This window comes from Daphnia pulex, chromosome 5 (genome assembly GCF_021134715.1).
Source record: "Daphnia pulex isolate KAP4 chromosome 5, ASM2113471v1".
In the NCBI taxonomy this organism is placed as follows: domain Eukaryota; kingdom Metazoa; phylum Arthropoda; class Branchiopoda; order Diplostraca; family Daphniidae; genus Daphnia; species Daphnia pulex.
Window position 1 is genome coordinate 10,334,154 of NC_060021.1, and position 17,279 is coordinate 10,351,432.

The following is a 17,279-nucleotide window of genomic DNA, read 5'->3' on the forward strand; positions in this document are numbered from 1 at the left end:
CGCTTATGCACTTCATCGCAGTGGCCAGCAAATTATGTTTTATGACGACCCAAGTCAAATCCAGAATATCTCACGGTCCCTCCACCTGGAAATGTGAAGACTGCCCATAGGGCATGCGTCCTATGGATGCTGAAAGGAAAAAGATGAAGTAAGTTGTAACGTGCGCGAAATTCCTTCAAGACAGTCGAAGACAGCCAAACAGCAGGCGGTGGGTGATTTACCGATATAATCGAATCTCATCCAGCTTTCTATATCCATTATTGTGTTGTGTTCCCATCTTTGAACAAGCTCATAGAGGAAAAGAAAGAAAGAAAAACCATAGCTGAGAAAACAACATTCTTGGTTTACAATCCGAGGATTATGACCTGCTGTTTATCGAATACAACCGAATCAAATAACCACCTGAAAAGAGTCTGGATAAGAACCTCATTGTGTGCGAATGCACCTTTATTTTTTACGTTGATCCTATGCCCGTCGGTGAGGCTGTTGTTTCTTCATCTTCTTTTTTAATATAGCGCTTTGTTTTGTTTTTATCGCATTCTGACCGGCCAATGTCGGTTTCCATTGTCCTGTCCTCTAGCATGAATTACACACTGTGAAGTATCGTATAAAAAGAATTTCGAGCCTATCGAGGGATTGAGTCCCCTGCGGTATAATAACTTGGTCTACAAGGAACTTCTCTAGGTAAATTTAAACGCAATTCAAAATTACCGCCGTCTTTTATTTTGTTTTTTTATTTTTTCAATGGCAGTTGTGCAATATTAGCAATTCAATTCTTTTCATTTCAATGGAAAATGTCAATTTAAAGAGATCAATCGATTGAAATGTCTTGGCAAATTCATTCAGAAACACCTGATTCATTTTAATTAAACTCGAGAGCGTTTCGAGTTTGTAATTCGTAAAAGGTAAGTTGTGAATCAAAACGAACGGCAAAAGTACCAACTCGTTTCTCCATGTCTTATTTTAAGCCTTTGCGACCTTCTTGTGCCCGACAGGTTGGAGAGATTTCATCGGTTCGTCAAGTTTTTATAATGTTAACGCCGAGAGAGTGTTGAGGGGACCATGGTATAAAAGAGCTGTTATTTTTATTACAACTCTAGTGCCAGGCTAAGGAATATACACACACAGTTATCTCGTAATGCTGCCAGGGGGGAAAAAAAGGTATTTTGTCAGAAAGACATGATCTTATACGCGTTGAGTTTGAATGAAATGCTTCAAAAAAGGATGGAATTCAAATACATGTTATCGTCGTTGTGTGATTTTGAAAAAGCCACGGCAGTTTAGAGTTTAACCCGTGAAAACGAGAGAGTCGAATGCTGATGGAAATGTAGTAAAGTTGCCAAGAAAGGGACCCGGAGAAAAAATCAGAGAGAGAGAGAGAGAAAATCCAGATGAATGGAAGCAGGAGCAGCAACAAGAAGCACCAAGGAGCCAACGTGTTGAATGGCTTTGGCGGCAGGTTGGTTAACGAGGTTTCAAAGTCCCCCCGAGTTGATTGATGTTAGGAGAACCTTTGCCTTTTTTTCGTACACTCGGCTGTTAGCCCTCTCTTGCTCTTTTCATTCAATGTCGTTGTTCCTTTGCCCTTCTTTGTGCCATCGCCTTCAAACCCCCAAAAGTTCGATTGAACCATCAGGAAAAAAAAATCACTACATTTCTTACAAATTTCCTTTTTGGGGCTTTTTGTACTTCGCGCTGAGAATTCTCAAAGGGCCAAAAAATATTCATTGATGATCTGGCGTTTCTCCAATAAGATGGATGTGCCGATTTTTCTTTCAAACAATTCAAGTTGCCAACAATATAAACTATCTAGGCCGTTTGGCAGGTGATTCTTCAATCATATTCATTTGAATCAGTTGCTGCCAAGTTGCTAGATATCCCTTCATCGGCTTGGACGCTGAATGTACACTCCGGAATTATAACCGGAATTAGAAATAAATGTGTATGTTGGCCAGCATCGTACAACAAAACAAGTGGTTGAGATACAGTAGACTCTAAATAAGTAAATAAGGTTTCCTGAACTTGACCCATGTTCGAGTCTCAACCGACGCATTAGAATTGGAAGACATAGAAAGAGTCAAAGAACCCTTTCTTTTTTGGCACGGCTAAAAAGGCTTAAATTAAGTTTTGACAAAACAGCAGCACAGTGTTAGAAAAACACACTCCATACATTCAGCGAGATGAACATGAATGAATTTTTGTTTTTCTTTTTTTTTTTTTTGAGCTAGCGACCCATTTGCACAGTTGACTGTGTGTGGATATAATGAAATACAACCGCCTACTAATTAGCCGAGGGCAGCGAAATGGAGAAATGGAGCAGAGCCCTGTCGCGCACAGCCCCGAATGGTATTGTTCTTTATATATATTTATGGTCGACTTCCTGTGCCAACGACGAGTCTATATACGTGTGTGTGTATATACGAAAAGTGCCAAACGACTAGCAGACTTGTTTGACGTGTGGGGAGGAAGGGAAACCGCAATGTTCCATGACAGATCGTCTCTCAAGTCTCCGCTCACACATAGGCAGGCATATGTGTGCGCAGTCAATGTGACCATCTAGGCACATCAGTGCTGGGAAACGGGGAGGAGTTTCAACTCTTTGCAAACCCAAAATGTTTCAGAGAGTCTCCAGAGATGCAATAAAAACGATCTCGAGGGTTCGAAAAAATAGACTGAAAACAAATCCTTCGTATATATATACATTGGCGATGGAGAATGATGATATACTTTACTGCACAATTTTACATTTTTTCCATCAATTTCTGCTGGACCCTCTCTCTGGAGTCTTGTCCTCTCAACGAAAATCCCAAGTCTCTAAAATATAAAATCGAGTTGGCGATGAGAAGAAGCAGGAGGTGCCGGATTTGAATTTCGAGTGATAATCAAATACCAAAATAGAGACGGGATGTGCAATTTGCTGCTGGGAGGTGGGAAGCAAAACCAAGGAAAAGAATTAGGATAGCGGCGGTGATGGCCAGAGCAGTTCCCGCCTTTCACTTGGGGCCGCCACCAGTGAATGAAGTGGTAATCCTCAGGTAGTGTAGTTCTGTTGTTTCAACTTGGATATATTTTGAAAACTTGTTTCCCTTTTATTTTTTTGTAGTGTGTGTGTAGCAAAGTGTATAGAGAGCGGCGCTTTGAGTGTGTACTTTGCGGGCAGCCAACTCTCCCGATTGGTTGATGACCATTGTTCACACTCCTCCCACCTGACAGCCTTAATGATAGCCACTTCCGCCATAACATTCTCCCTGTTTTCTGTATTTTTTTGTCTTTTCTTTCTTTAAAAAAAAAATTCCATTTGATCGAATTAGTCGAATTTTTATTCTCCGCCGTAAAAATAATATCGATTCAAGTTATATAGTCTTCCTGCTTTAACTGGCTTCGAGTTAATCTTTGTATAGCCTGGCCGTCAATTTATACACAAAGTCAAATGCTTTTTAAGTTGAAAAAAAAAAGCCGAACTGATTTAGGCAATTCGTCTTAGAGCAGAAAACGACAGAAATATTCAAAGAGTATCTGGCCGTTAAATCTCTAGTTGAAACGGAAATATCCTATGCACCATAGCAAATAACCGATACATTCGCGATGATGAGAGCTCTAAACGGTGGCTGCTGTCATTTAAAAGAAAAAGTCAAAGATTTTTAAGTGCACAGCAGCTTCTGCAGGTTGCGCTTTAACTAGTGTACCATTGGCTGGATCAGGGGCAGCAGCAGCAATCCGGCATCAATGAGTAATAACGGAAAGCCGAGCCCTTGTGTTGTTTGACTGTCCGTGACGCGCGTGGATGCGCGGGCGGAAAATACGCGTAACGGAGTCGCAGCGGAAGGCCTGAGCGCTGGGCCAGCCCATTGTAAAACGTCCAGGCTTTTCTTTTCTTTTCTTTTTGGGCTGTGAGTGTGCATAGTGTCACCAAAGCAATTCGGCCATAAAACGTCTGGCAATATATGCGCGCCTATATGGAGAGAGAGGCTTCAGCCCCCTGATGCTGCCATTCCACACTCTACCAAGAGAGAAAAAAAGAGTCACTGCTGCCACCCGGTGAGTCGAACATTGCCTTGGAACCGTGTAAAACGAGATGTGGAACAGCACTTCTTCACTGTGATCTTGTCAGGTCTGTATCCTTTTTTATGGAAGGCTTCTTCTTCTTCTCGGCTGCTGCTGCTGCTGGAACAATATTCTTTAGACTGAAAAAGCGTGTTCCAATACTGCTGTAATAATAGGCGCACCAAATGGCCACTGTGAAGCCCTTCCAATGATTGCAATAACAGCTGCTAGGAATGTTCGGCGATGGGATTGGAGTCAACGAGCTAGCCTATGACCCTATCATGCCCAGCAAAGGTATAGGGGGGGACCAGAAAAAGAAAAAAAATAGAGCTTGTGCATTTCAGCAGAGCTCTGTGTATAAGCGCATTTTTAGAAGGCGTGCTGTGTCACAAGAGAAGCAAATGCTTAGCCGCCACTGAGACCCTGTTCGTGTTTACAACTTTGGTGAATTGACGATTTCAACCAAAGTCATCACCCACCATCAGAACGAAGAAATCGACAAAGTAATAACTATATTCGTTTCGTCATGTCTAGTACTTTGCAAACGAAATAGAATGATTTCGGCTACAATTCTTTGACAGGATCAGGAGTGGTGGTCGGGTGTTTTGGTGTAGGTATGGAACACGTCCATCACGAGATTTTCGGAAGTCATTAGAACGCGATCTACAACAGGTCGTGGTTCCCACATCATGTCTCTTTTGGTCGGCTGCTATAGTAGCGTTTCAAAGTGTCCATACATCTACGACAAGAACATGTCTGATTGATGTTTGCCAAAGACTCACCGCCCGATAATGATTTCTCATTCTTTGGATGATGGGACGGTGGGAGGTAAGTCCCTAGCTGGTCGGACTTGTAAGCAGACGGCATCAGCTAATAATCATACAAGAAATATCCTCCGTACGGTATATACACTATTAAGCCTAGGCTAAAGCTTTTTTCTTCAGAGGGGTATAGGCCATCTTTTATTTTTCTTCCTCTTTTCTCTCGAGGAGAAGCAGATGATTTCACAAAAGAATTGTCGACCTTCTTTGTCGTGGGACTTGTATCTCTGCTGGCAGTGTCTTGCCCCCCCGAGGAAGAAGTGCAAGACAATGGCAAACGAGTTATTGACTACCAATACTCGAGAGAGAGGTCTATACTCTATAGTTGTACACTCTTGCAACTCTCCCACGTCCTCTCTCCTGTCGTCGAAGTCTGGCAGTAGAGAATAGTACTATACTGTGACATTCATTGCAATCATGAATCCAGCAGTCGGAAAAGATGCTATAGCTATAGTCTCGCAGCTGGGAGGTCGTTGCGCCGCATAGTTTCGGCTCCCGTGTTAGACCGTGCTGCAATCCGGCGGGGTTGACGTTGGATAGTTAGTGCGACTTATTACAGTGTATAGATGATAGCGCGCCCATCTTCCATCAGTCCTTTCCTCCTATTGATTTTATTGTCCCACGGAGATGATAGGTTCGAAATTCAGACACCCCCCAAGAAAAAATGTGGAGGGAATCGTTAAAGGAGATGTTCCGGTTTTTATGCCGTTCCACCAATTATACATGAGCTGATGGAAAAAAAAAGAACGTCCAGGCTCCTCTGGAACATTAAAACGGAGAGATGACAAGCTCTCAGTATAAAGATGTCTTGTGTGCGTCTGAGGCAATGCGACATGGGGGGGCCGGCCCTTTTTTATTTTCTGATAGTCCTCAATAGTTTCTGGAAGAGCAGCAGATCATAGCAGTTTCTGGACGAAGAGCCAAAAGAAGAACCAGAAGAAGGATAGAGAGCTGGATGCTGAAATGCGGAACGACCCTCCGGATTGTGCGCTAGCCTCCACCTCTTCGCCTCTGTACCAGAAAGAAGAGATGGAGGGGGGGACAGGATATCTGTTGGAAAACCAGCAACGTTATACTGAAAAAAGGGGCGCTATTATAGCTCTGCTCTCCACGTACATCGCCCAAAACTATAAAAACATCAAGCGAAGGTCGTGCGGTGACAACAAGAACCGTATCTAACATCCAGCACTCAGTGTCACTTCCCAATGGCCTGCAAACATACATACATACAACAGAGAGAGAGCTGTATGCACACACAATGCGCGGGTATAGGCCTACAAGTTGGATACATAACAACCGAAAACAGGGGGGAAGGAGCGATACATGGGTCCAAGAGACGGACCTACGGTGCTGAGGAGCTGTTTCGTATAAAATATCAAAAGTCGTGATGCGGAGGAAACGAAGGTGTTGCCGTAGTGTTCCGGCTCGACCAATCAGCGTGGTTATACAGTGAGAGAGCACTGGATGATTCCTCCCCCCCCCCCCTTGCCTAATTAGACGCCCTTTGTCGCCGGAAATCAAATCATAAATCTGCCATCGCGCGCACAGCCCGCCGTGTATGTACACATGTGTGCAGGTGATATTTAGATTCAAAATGTTAAAAGAAGGAAATAGATAAAAGAGGAGCCGCTTATATGTGTGTCGGCCTTTTCCTTTTTTCTCCTCTACAGGGACACTCAAGATGATGACGGACCCTTGGAATATTGTACATCTAGATCTGCAAGCAGATCGTCATTAATACCAACACATGGCGTTTTCTGGCTGGGCTTGGGTTCGTTCTTTTCGTTTTCAATGAATAGAGAGAACGGCAACAGACCTGTATTTGACCACTTAGAGCTATTAGGTGTTTAAATATGGTAATTGGAGGGGGTTCACAGTAAGCTCTCAACTCCATTTCCATGTTTTCCGCGTTAGCGCCCTGATTGGCCGACATCATCCCTCATGAGCTGACAACGGTTCTATGATAACATGTAACACACGCTTTTCTTTTCTGGGGGTTTTTGAACAAGAAAAAGCGCGCGAATGACTGACTTTGACGGCGATTTTTTTTTTAAAAGAAGCTTACCAGAAAAAAAACTAACCCAGCTGTTTGTTTTTTTCCTTTGCGATGAGCGAAAAAAGGCCAGGGGAAATAGACAATATATACAGTTTTGTTTGACCCAGGTAAAACTCTTTAATCTGCACCTTTGTTGGGTGGTGATGGGGGGGGATGTGTTTCGCCGACACACACAGACTGATATTTCGCTGCGCTACAAACGGAAACCAGGGCAACACACCAGATGGATACGCGAATCCGATCGACCGGAATGGAACAGCCAAAGTGACCATACACATAGTACAAAAGGTCTCAAAAGGTAAATTATAGATTTTGGAATCGTCTTATCCACACTTAATAGTCGACATATCGTTGGAAATACCCCGATGGGGAGGGTATTAGCCCTTGCGACAATCGCCATCACTCGTCTCTCCCCCCAAAAAGAGAAAAGACACGAGTGTATTAGCGCTGGATAAAAGAATATTCTGATTGACTTGCGAGTGTAGTTCTACATTTCTCCCCTGTACAGTTGTTGTTTGGGTCTCTAATGAGCCAGGGTGAGAGTACATGGGGGATTACAAGGAGGATTCCCAATCATTTTCTTGTCGTCCCTCTGTGCTAAGACGCATACACAATCCGCTGATCAAAGCGGTCGGTATATTTTTCTATCATTTACGAGATTTAAAAGACTTAAAAGTTTTTCTCTCTTCAGGTCGACCAATTAATTCGCCGATGACTTTGAGTAGATAAAAATCTATTTCATTCGTAGCCTACACATTTAAGGGGAGAAAAAGAAACATCTACAGTAAAGTGAACGGCTGGATATTCTACTAAGGGAGACGAGAAAGAGTTAAAAATAGGACATGGGTTTCTTTATGCGCTCTCGAATACTTTTTTTTTTCCGGCCGAGAAGAGCCCAGTTCACAAACACAGCACTGCGCCATCATTGTCAATGTGTTGATTCAGCTGACTGTGGGCCGCATTTATTTTCTTAATGCTCGGCAGTGTGGTGGGATTAGCATAAGAGGATGGGGTTAGAATGTTACCACGTAAGGCCCATAGCTTTTCCCCCCAAATACCTAGCTCGGACGTTTTTCTTTTTCTTTTTTCAAAAAATCAACAACGCAACATTACAATTCAACAACACAAAATAAGCATTCGGTGACTGGGAAGTACTAAATTTGTTTGTCCGGATTGATAGACGCACAAGAACAACAAAAACACGTTTTCTTTCCAGCTTAAAAGTTTCAAACCTTTAGATATTCTTTCACGACGGTGTTATAGTTATTTCAAGTCGTTTCAAGTATGTTTTTCTATGTGAAAAATCTAGACTGTGAGTTTTGGGAACGGACCATTATAGAAAGTAGCATGACACGCCATGGGTATATATATATACCGAGATTAATGCAGGGCCCTATACACAACCAGTCGGATGTTTCTATTTTTTAAAAAAGAAGAAAAACTTCCGGTTGATAAGCCGAATTCAATAAAGATGATGATTATTTTTTTTGATCGAATTTCGTATAAAATCAATATTTTCAACCGTGGGGTCGTTGTTGTTGTGTTTGTTGCATCGAGTTCGACCACGTTCCCTTTGTATTGGCTCTCTGTCTGGAACGTTTGGGGCTTCAGTCTTCACACGTCCTTTTAATCCCAACAACAGGCCCAACAAAAGAAGAAATAAGAAGGGGGGAAAAATGTACATATACATTTATATACATCCAAACACGCAAGATTGAATGGTTTGTGAATAAAAATCTAAAAAAAAAATAGAAAAATAAAAAAGAACACGACACTCTTTTGATAGCGCGGACAAAAGAGCCGGCGATGGTGACGAAACAAACTGACTGCCGTATCGAGTGTGTGTTGGCGACTGCAGCAGTGCTGTACTGTAACAAACTGCGTTACACTCAAGCCGCGCATTATGAAGAGAGGGGAGAGAAAACAAAAATTTTACAAACAGATGTGTGTACAATCAAATTCTGCGGTTGTCACTCGAAGCTCAGGTATAAATGTATACACGGATGGGAGGGTTTGCGTCATCGGAATTCGGGAATATTAGATATACAGTAAGCCTCGACGAACCCTCCTCTTTTCGCCTTTTTTCAAATGTGTCAAAAGCGTCAGTCGCTAGCGCGCCAAAAAAAAATAAATTCAAAAAAATGGAAATTGTATCGGCACAAATGGTGGCGAGAGAGAGATCGTCAAATCGCATCTGTTTGTGCTAAACAGACGGACAAGGCTGTGAAAATATTATGGTTTGATAAGATGGTCTGAAAGGGCTTATTTAGTCTTTCATTCCATCTACGCGGCAGCACCCCCTCACTGGTCTCTCTCTATAAATACAGCACATCCAGATAATTCCCTTTGGCTCCCTCCTCTCTCTCTATCTCACCTTATAGGTTACTATATGCTTTGAATTCTTGTTGTGTGTGAGACTGTGCAGTTGGATGAGAATAAAGACTCCCCACCGTCTCCGACGGACTTTACCACGAAAATGTTTCCTTTTTTTCTATTGGAAATTGTGATCGGCCATCATCTCTGCGAGCTTTGTGTGTCGGTGTCTATCAGCTCTTTCATCTCTCTCTCTCTCACCTTCCAAGTGATTATTAAAAAGCATCCCATCAAAATGAGTATACGCAACCAGCAGTTGGGTCGAATCAGATTTCCGTTCACGTCGGGAATCTCACGGCGACCCTTTCGTTTGACTGGGCCAGCAATCAAGAGAATCGCAGGGCATATCCTGTCGGCGGCTGAAGGACGGAGAAGAACGAACAAACATTAATGGCATGTAATACGTCTGTAACTATCTGCGTCGTTTGAATGTCTCAAAAAGCTGTACGATAATAATAATACAACGCTGAGCCGTGGAATTTAATGGCCTATTTCCCGGCCGTTGAATCAGTCACCGACAAAGAAAAGAAAAAAATGAAATTTTGATTTCTTTTGTGCAATCAAAAGTCAAAAAGCCGATTTGGGCAAACATCATCACCCTCCAAGCCGAAGAGAAACATCTTAACTCTTCACAAATAAAGAAGATATTATATATTAGAAAAGAGGAGGACGACGTTAAGGTGAGATCTGTGCATGTATAGGCCTATATAGGCCTCGGTGTAATACGAGTATACGACACTCGACGACACACACAATAAAAAGACAGATGTTGAAAAGAAAGGGGGGGAAATATGTCTTCACAGTTCACACAAAGTCCGCAGTCGTCTTTCCAAAAATTTATATTTGATTCCGTATTTTATTTAAAAGACGTGTACAAAGAGGGTGGATCCCAATCCGAATGGTCTATACACATTTCTTTTTTACGCATCTCATTTCTCCTTGTGTAATATTTGTATATCCCCTACACACACAAGGGGAAAAAAAAAAGAAGCCGGACTAACTACTACGACGACACCGAAACTATAAAGAGCCGGAAAAAGAAAAAAAGTAAAATAATAATAAAAGACCTATAGCACGCGGGTCGGCGGCGATCAGGACTTTAATCACAGGGTTGAAGTAGGAGGAGGAGAGGAGCGGCAACCTTAAGAGAGTTGGTGGTAGTGGTGGCTGCTGCTGAACCGCCCATCGCTCTCTTACTCAAATATGTATGTATGTATACGCCGGGACCTGGAAATCACCTGCGATATGGTGATAGAGAGACACCCGTGTAGATAGTGTAGAGGAATATAATAACAGCCGGCCATTGAAACGACAGTGAACCCGCGTGTGTGTGTGTACTGTGCACACATCTCCCAACTGTCAAGTGTCTCTCTTGACTCTCCGGTCTTGTCTATTTTCTTATTCTCTCCTTTGATTTGGCTAGATAGATCTCCTAGTAGGACCTTTGGCGGCCTCTTTTTCCGCATCTGGTTTTTAAGAGACGGGCAATAGACACTGTACACCTGACTTTTTGAAATCTATCTGCATATTTAGATGATTTTATTTTTATTTTTTTATTTTTTTTTGGTCGTGTGTTGGCCGCTTTGTTTCTTCTGTACACCCTATTATTTATTTATTTTGGTGTGTTTGGTGAGAAATAATCAAATACAAAAATGGTAATCGGATCGATGATGAAGTTGTCCAGCATAGCGGATCAGGGGAGGGGGGGGGGGTAGAGGCAAAAAAGGCCAGCACGTCCCCTTTTTGTTTCTTTTTTCGTGTGATTGTCTTTTTTTGGGGGCGCTTTGGATGACGTTGATTCATGCCTGACGGACTATCTCGGCTGTTGGAGTTACGTCCAACAGACAAAACAAGGTTATGTATACAGACACGTAGCAATTAAAATTTGGGGGACAAATTATGAATGCGTCTTGTCAAACGGCGGCGGGAGTGGCTGGCTCGGAGGCCAGGCCGGGCCAGGCCATGCCAAGAGAGAGAGAGAGAGAATGAAGAAATATATAAATCGGGGAACCCGTTTTTGTCTTTTTCGGCATCACTTTGAAGCCATCGGAGCATTTTCTACGAAAGGCCGCCACTCAAATGAGACCAAACAGTCCGAGTCGTACGTCTTGACAGGTGTCCTGTGGCCGGCGGTCGCACCTCAACGATCGTATCAACTTTGGAAATGCGAGAGAGAGAGAGAGAAACAAGAGACGGAGCAATGCAGTAAAAACACATCAAGAAACAACTCCGGAGAGAGAAAGAGACAGAATAAGAAGAAAAAAGAAAGAAAACAAAAGAACAATAACAACAAAACAAACGGGTTGAACGGGGCCATTTTTTTTTCTCAGCACCCGCCTGTATAGCTCGCAGCCGTACCTCAGCGTATAATATTCCCGTCTTATATTTAGAAATACCATATCCTTTGCCCATTTGTTTTTGGCGCCATTTTGCATTCACGAATTGTTTCGTTTTCGGTGGAAACGGAGCCAAAAAAAGTTGGAATCTGAAACTTGCGGCGCGGCTAATCGAGTGGGCGCCCCTTTACCGTCCAGGCATAACACCAACAAATGTCAAGACTTCACGAGTCTATCTGTTGGGATCCCTTCCATAGCTTATAGAAATCACAGCAAGAAAATCAAGAAAGGAAAGTAAAAAAATTAAAAAAAATAAAAATAAAAGAAGAAGAAGGGAAAGAATAAAGATGAGTCCTGTCGCGTCAACTGATGGCTGATGTGTTTATCAAGCGGAATGAATAACAAGGTTGTATATCAAAAGCTGCCAGCCTCGCAAGAAAAAATAAAGCAGCAGCAACAAACGGCAGTGCAAGCAAGCCGCATACGAGTTAACAAATAAAAAGTTTTCTCTTCTACTCACAGTTTTTTTTCTTTCAAAACAAAATTTTATTTCATTTTTTTCAGAAATAAAACGAAATAAAAATATCCATTTAAAAAGAGGGGGGGAGAATAATAAAAAAAAAAATGGCGTGGGGATACGAAAAATAATAAAAATAGAAAGACGTGAAAGGAAATAACGAGAGTCAAAGAAGAAGTGTTGGCAAGCGCCAAAGTCGAATTACATCTACGTCTTATTCGTTTCATGTAAATATTATAATATTCGAAATTCTGGAATATGGCAGCGCTCGACATGTACTACGTAGATAGAACACACACAAACACACACACACACCACATAGAGAAGCACATCGCTATAACAAGGGCTCTAAACGTTTTTTACAACAGTTCCAACCATCAGCAGCAAGCGTCCGAGAAAGATGTCAAGATATTAAAAGTCTTTAGCGGCGAGCGAGAGGGTCCGCCGCTCGTTTGCCGATATGATATCAAAAGAACCGAAGGAAAAAGAGATGGCAATGATGGGAAAATAAAAAAAGGGCCAAAGCAGCAACACATTCAAAAAAAGTCGTCGGGTGTGAATGACTGCCGCTGCCGTTGCTGCGGTCCATGTGAAAATAAATACATCAAAACTTTCGTCTCTCTATATATATATACCTAGGCGACTCCCGTTGGCCGTTGTATTATTGTATATATTGTCCTGTTTGCTTATATAGCTGAGATGTGTCATATTTTTTCCCCTTCTTGTATGTTACTAGCTATAGTCGACGTTAGTGTGTGTGTACATATTTGTTGAGTTTTGGTGGTGACAAAAGCCCAAAAAGGGAAATTTTCATAAATCTATTTTCCCTCGACTCCTATAGAATAATAATAATAGTGGAAATAGAGTTATATAGCTGCTCTCTAACTCTTGTAGCCTCATCGGCTTGTGTGTGTATGTACCAGCACCTTTTTCTGCCCTTGGAAAGTGTAAATACACAAGCCAGGAGGAGGAATGAAGAATAAAAATGAGAAAAGAAAAAGAAAAATTCAAGAAAAGAGAAGATGAATTACTTTGACATCCCAATTGCCGGGCCGATTTTTCATTCTTCTTCATCGTATAAGGCACAATCGAAGCGCGGCCGGCCAGCCCCGGCGGCCCTGGTGCGCAAGTTGCCGCGACCCAGCACAGAATGAAGACACACACACGGCAGAGAAGAGAAGAGGTGCTGCTGAGGTGACGGGCTAATAAATTTGTTTGCCGTCGACTGACAAAAGAAGTGTCGAAGTTGCAGCCCTTGTTGTCGGTCGTGTTTCCCTATCCGCAGCGCATACACACACACACACACAATTGAGAGCTTCACATTCTTTTTTTTATCATTTTCTCTTCTCTTTTTATATTTTTTTCGGTGGCCCAGCATTTCGCAGAAGAGTTTCTGCCAAAAAAAAAGGTGAAAAAACGAAGGTACACACTGGAAAAGGTACCACAATAGATCCAATGATTTTCAATAGGTCATAAATATATTTCCAAACTGTTTCTTCCTTAACTTCCTCTCGACTGAGTTGTGTGTGTGGATGGTATGGCCAGCTCTAGGAGAATACAATACAAGCCCGGCACACGTATATACATGTCCTTGGCTGTACAACTTGGAAAAAAGAAAAGTCTCCATCAGCTTCCAGGAATGATGTCTCTATGCTTTTGGTTCTTTTAAAGACTAAAAAATGGGTTCGGAAATCAGTGGCCATAAGTCTCTCTCTTTTTTCGGTGGTTTTTACCATGAAAGAAAAAAAGGAAAAAGGATGTGTGCCGCATCCAGCGGCGGATTGCAAGGTCTCGGACACACAATAGGCAAAGAAGAGCGGGCGACAACTTCCTCCGCGCGCTTCTTCTTCTCCGTTCAATAATAATACAACATGATCTCTTGATTTGTCCAACCAAAACTGCCTGGGCTTTTTCTCTTCTTTTTCCTATACCTGTGAAAATGTCGTCGCCATTTGTTAAAGTCTCTCTCAAAAGACATTTTTTGTGGGGGAAAATCAAAGATCTTTCTTGCGAGAGTTAAAGAGATGGGAATGGAACGAACCTCTCTGAGTTCTCCGGTTAATAACCAGAGATGCGGCGCAACAAGCGGCTCAAATAGAAGAGAGATGAGAGCTGCTTTGGCTTCTAGCAAACACACACATTCCGGGACGGCAAGTTTGGCTACATAGAAACATTTCATTAGCTGATGAGATGTGTTAGAGGGGGCCAGCAGCCACAGCAAATGAAAAGGACAACCTCAATTTCCACGGTCTCTCGCCATCTCCCCCCAGCTAAAGAGGCCCAGCAGATAGATGGAACGCGCGCCACAATCCAGCCACAACTGGAGAGAGGAGAGAAAAAAAAAGAAAGAAGAAAAATCAAGAGAGAAAGAAGAAGAAGAAATGAAGCCGTGGATGATTGAGGTACGCAGACGAGTTGGTTCTCTCTACAGCCTTCGCACGTATATATTTAGATATAAAGAGAACGATGTATATAAATATATGTATCTGTCGGCGATGCGTGTACCCCCGCAGAGTGCACCTGGATGTGAATAACACAGCGAGGAAGGAAGGAGAGAGAGAGAGGGGGGTTCTATAGGTAGGGGGCAGGAACAAACGAGACATCATTTGGGCCGGACCGGGCGGCCGGGCGGCGGCACATTTTCTTCTCAGCACTTGAAGCGACCAAAAAGCTGGAAGAAGAAGAAGAAGAAGTTTTCTTCTAAACTCTCAGTGTGTGTGTGTGTGTGATAGGTGTGAATGTGTGGTCGGCGCCCAGCCAAACACACGGATGAACCAAAGAGAACCAATGGCCACGATCCCCATCCATCAGCCGGCCGATTGCGGCGTGACAAAACCGCTCCGAAGAGAGCCCCATGCTGCGTGCCGCCCAATAGTAGATAGATACATATACAACTCTATATCACGCCAGCATCGATGATGGCTCTCTCTCTCTCTTTTATATATTTCTCTTTCGCTCGCTTCGTTTCTCAGCACCCGGACGTCTCAATCAACAACACACACACACACACAAAAAGGGTTAATCGACACACAGGTTTTTCACGGTTGAAAAGACATTTGCTTTTTTCTTCTTCTTCTTCTTCTTCTTTCCCAAAGGGCCTTTTTTGAATGTCGGAAAAAAAAGGCCATTCAATGTGTATGTGTGTGTGAGCATACGAGATCTCTTTTTCTGCGTTGCTTTTCATTCGATTCGTTTGTGTACATGTGTCTGTCTGCTGTTGTGCGGATGGCGAATTCTTCACGGACCTTCTTTTCTCATTTTTCTATCAAACTCCCCCCTTTTATTTTTGATGGATGATCCAAGTCATATCGCCATTTATTCTCGTTTTTTCTTTCTCTTTTTCGGTTGTTGTTGCATTTTTTTTTGTGCGGGGGGCGCCATCAATACGGAACGAACATGCACAATTGGCGAATTGGCCCTTTTTTTCTCATCCGCACCAGGGGGAGAAAGAAAAAAAACAGCCACGAGATCCTTTTCATGGATGTAGTCACTCCCGCGGGCGTTGATATCGCCGTGCCAAACAACAGTTCAGTCACCGTCGGTTCAGCGCCCAAAGGAATAACAACAACAACAACAACAATAGAAACGCTCTTAACAATCAAAAAAAGAGAAAAATAAAAAAATTGTTTGATGGATGATGTATACGAGCGCCGGACCCCCAAAAAATAACACGTCTCTACACTAATTGAGCTGCGATCAACACAATCGATTATCGACGGACAGGGAATGGGCTGAAGTGGTTCACACGACGACGTCTGTATGTGTGTCCAACAAACTAGCGGACAGCACTGAAACAAAAAAAAAGGTTCTTCCCGGATCGGTCCGGTTTTTCTCGTTTCAACATTTTTATTTTCATCAACTTGGGAAATTTCATTTCGATTGTCCCTATACACATTACTTGATTTCCCCCCTTATCTGTTCATTTGTTTTTGTTACACACATCACCTGTTGTTATAGATTCGCCAGTTTTGTTTTTGTTTAAATTTTTTTCATGGGAAATAAAACAAAAGCCACCCGCGCAACCTTCGTTGTTACATGCACAAATATCCAGACAAATATAGACAGTCGACGATTGCATTCGAGAAAATCCGGTTTTGATTTTCACCTTTTTTGGGGCTTGGCGGGATCGAGTGGATGTGTGTGTGTCTGCTGCGCTCGTTAGTCATATCGCCAAAATAAAAATGTTTCGAAAGACACACAAATTCCAGCCTCACCGCACCGCCCCACACAGCTCGTTTGGCTGTTTGTTTGTTTGGTTGGTTCGGTGGTTCCCTATTGTTTTCGTCTTTCGGGTTTTCTTTTTTCTCTTTTGGTTTGTTTCGTATTCGTATCTCTCGCCTTTATTTTTAATAGATTAGACACATTGGGACTTGTGATTGACAAACAGCCGCGCTCGAGACTTGTTGTCATTGCTGTTGTTGTTCTTATATTCTTATGTTTCGCCCCGGCGTGTGGCTGCCAGCAATGTTGTGTGTGTGTGTGTGATGTGTATATGCAAAGGCTGTCAATCAAAACGAGTTGAGAACACACACACAACAAAGTAACCACCACCGGATTCCGAGACGATAGATTCTCCATCCATCCAGAAAGAACCCCCCAAAAAAGCAATCGCCGGTCTGGCTCTTTTCGTAGAGCAGAGCAGAGTGAGCGCCCAGCCAAAAAATGGAAATGTGTGTGTGTGTGTGTGTGCTGGATGTATAACATATAACGAAGGTGACGCGCTGTAGGAGGTCCTTTTTCCTTCTAACCCAAGCAAAAGATCTTTATCATCAAGAACCGCCCGATTGCCCTGGACCTTTTATTTTTCCTCTTTTTCTTATTCTTGGCTTTTCTCTCTCTCAGCTCGTCTTGGACCTTTTTTTGATTTTTGTTGGGAATATTTTTGAGTTGTTGTTATTTTGATTTCCCATTTTCTTTTCTTTCTTTTTTTTTCCCCTTCCTTAAATACCATAACGGACATAAGGAACTCTAAGGGGGGATTTCTCTGACGTTTGACTATTTCATTCCCTCCTTCCATCTCACTCACTTCGCAGCTCTCCCACATTTTGTGTGCGCAGTCCAAGACTAACGCGCATCAAAACGAGCCAAGAAACGTCAAACATCAGAACCCCCCTTCTACATTACATTCACTG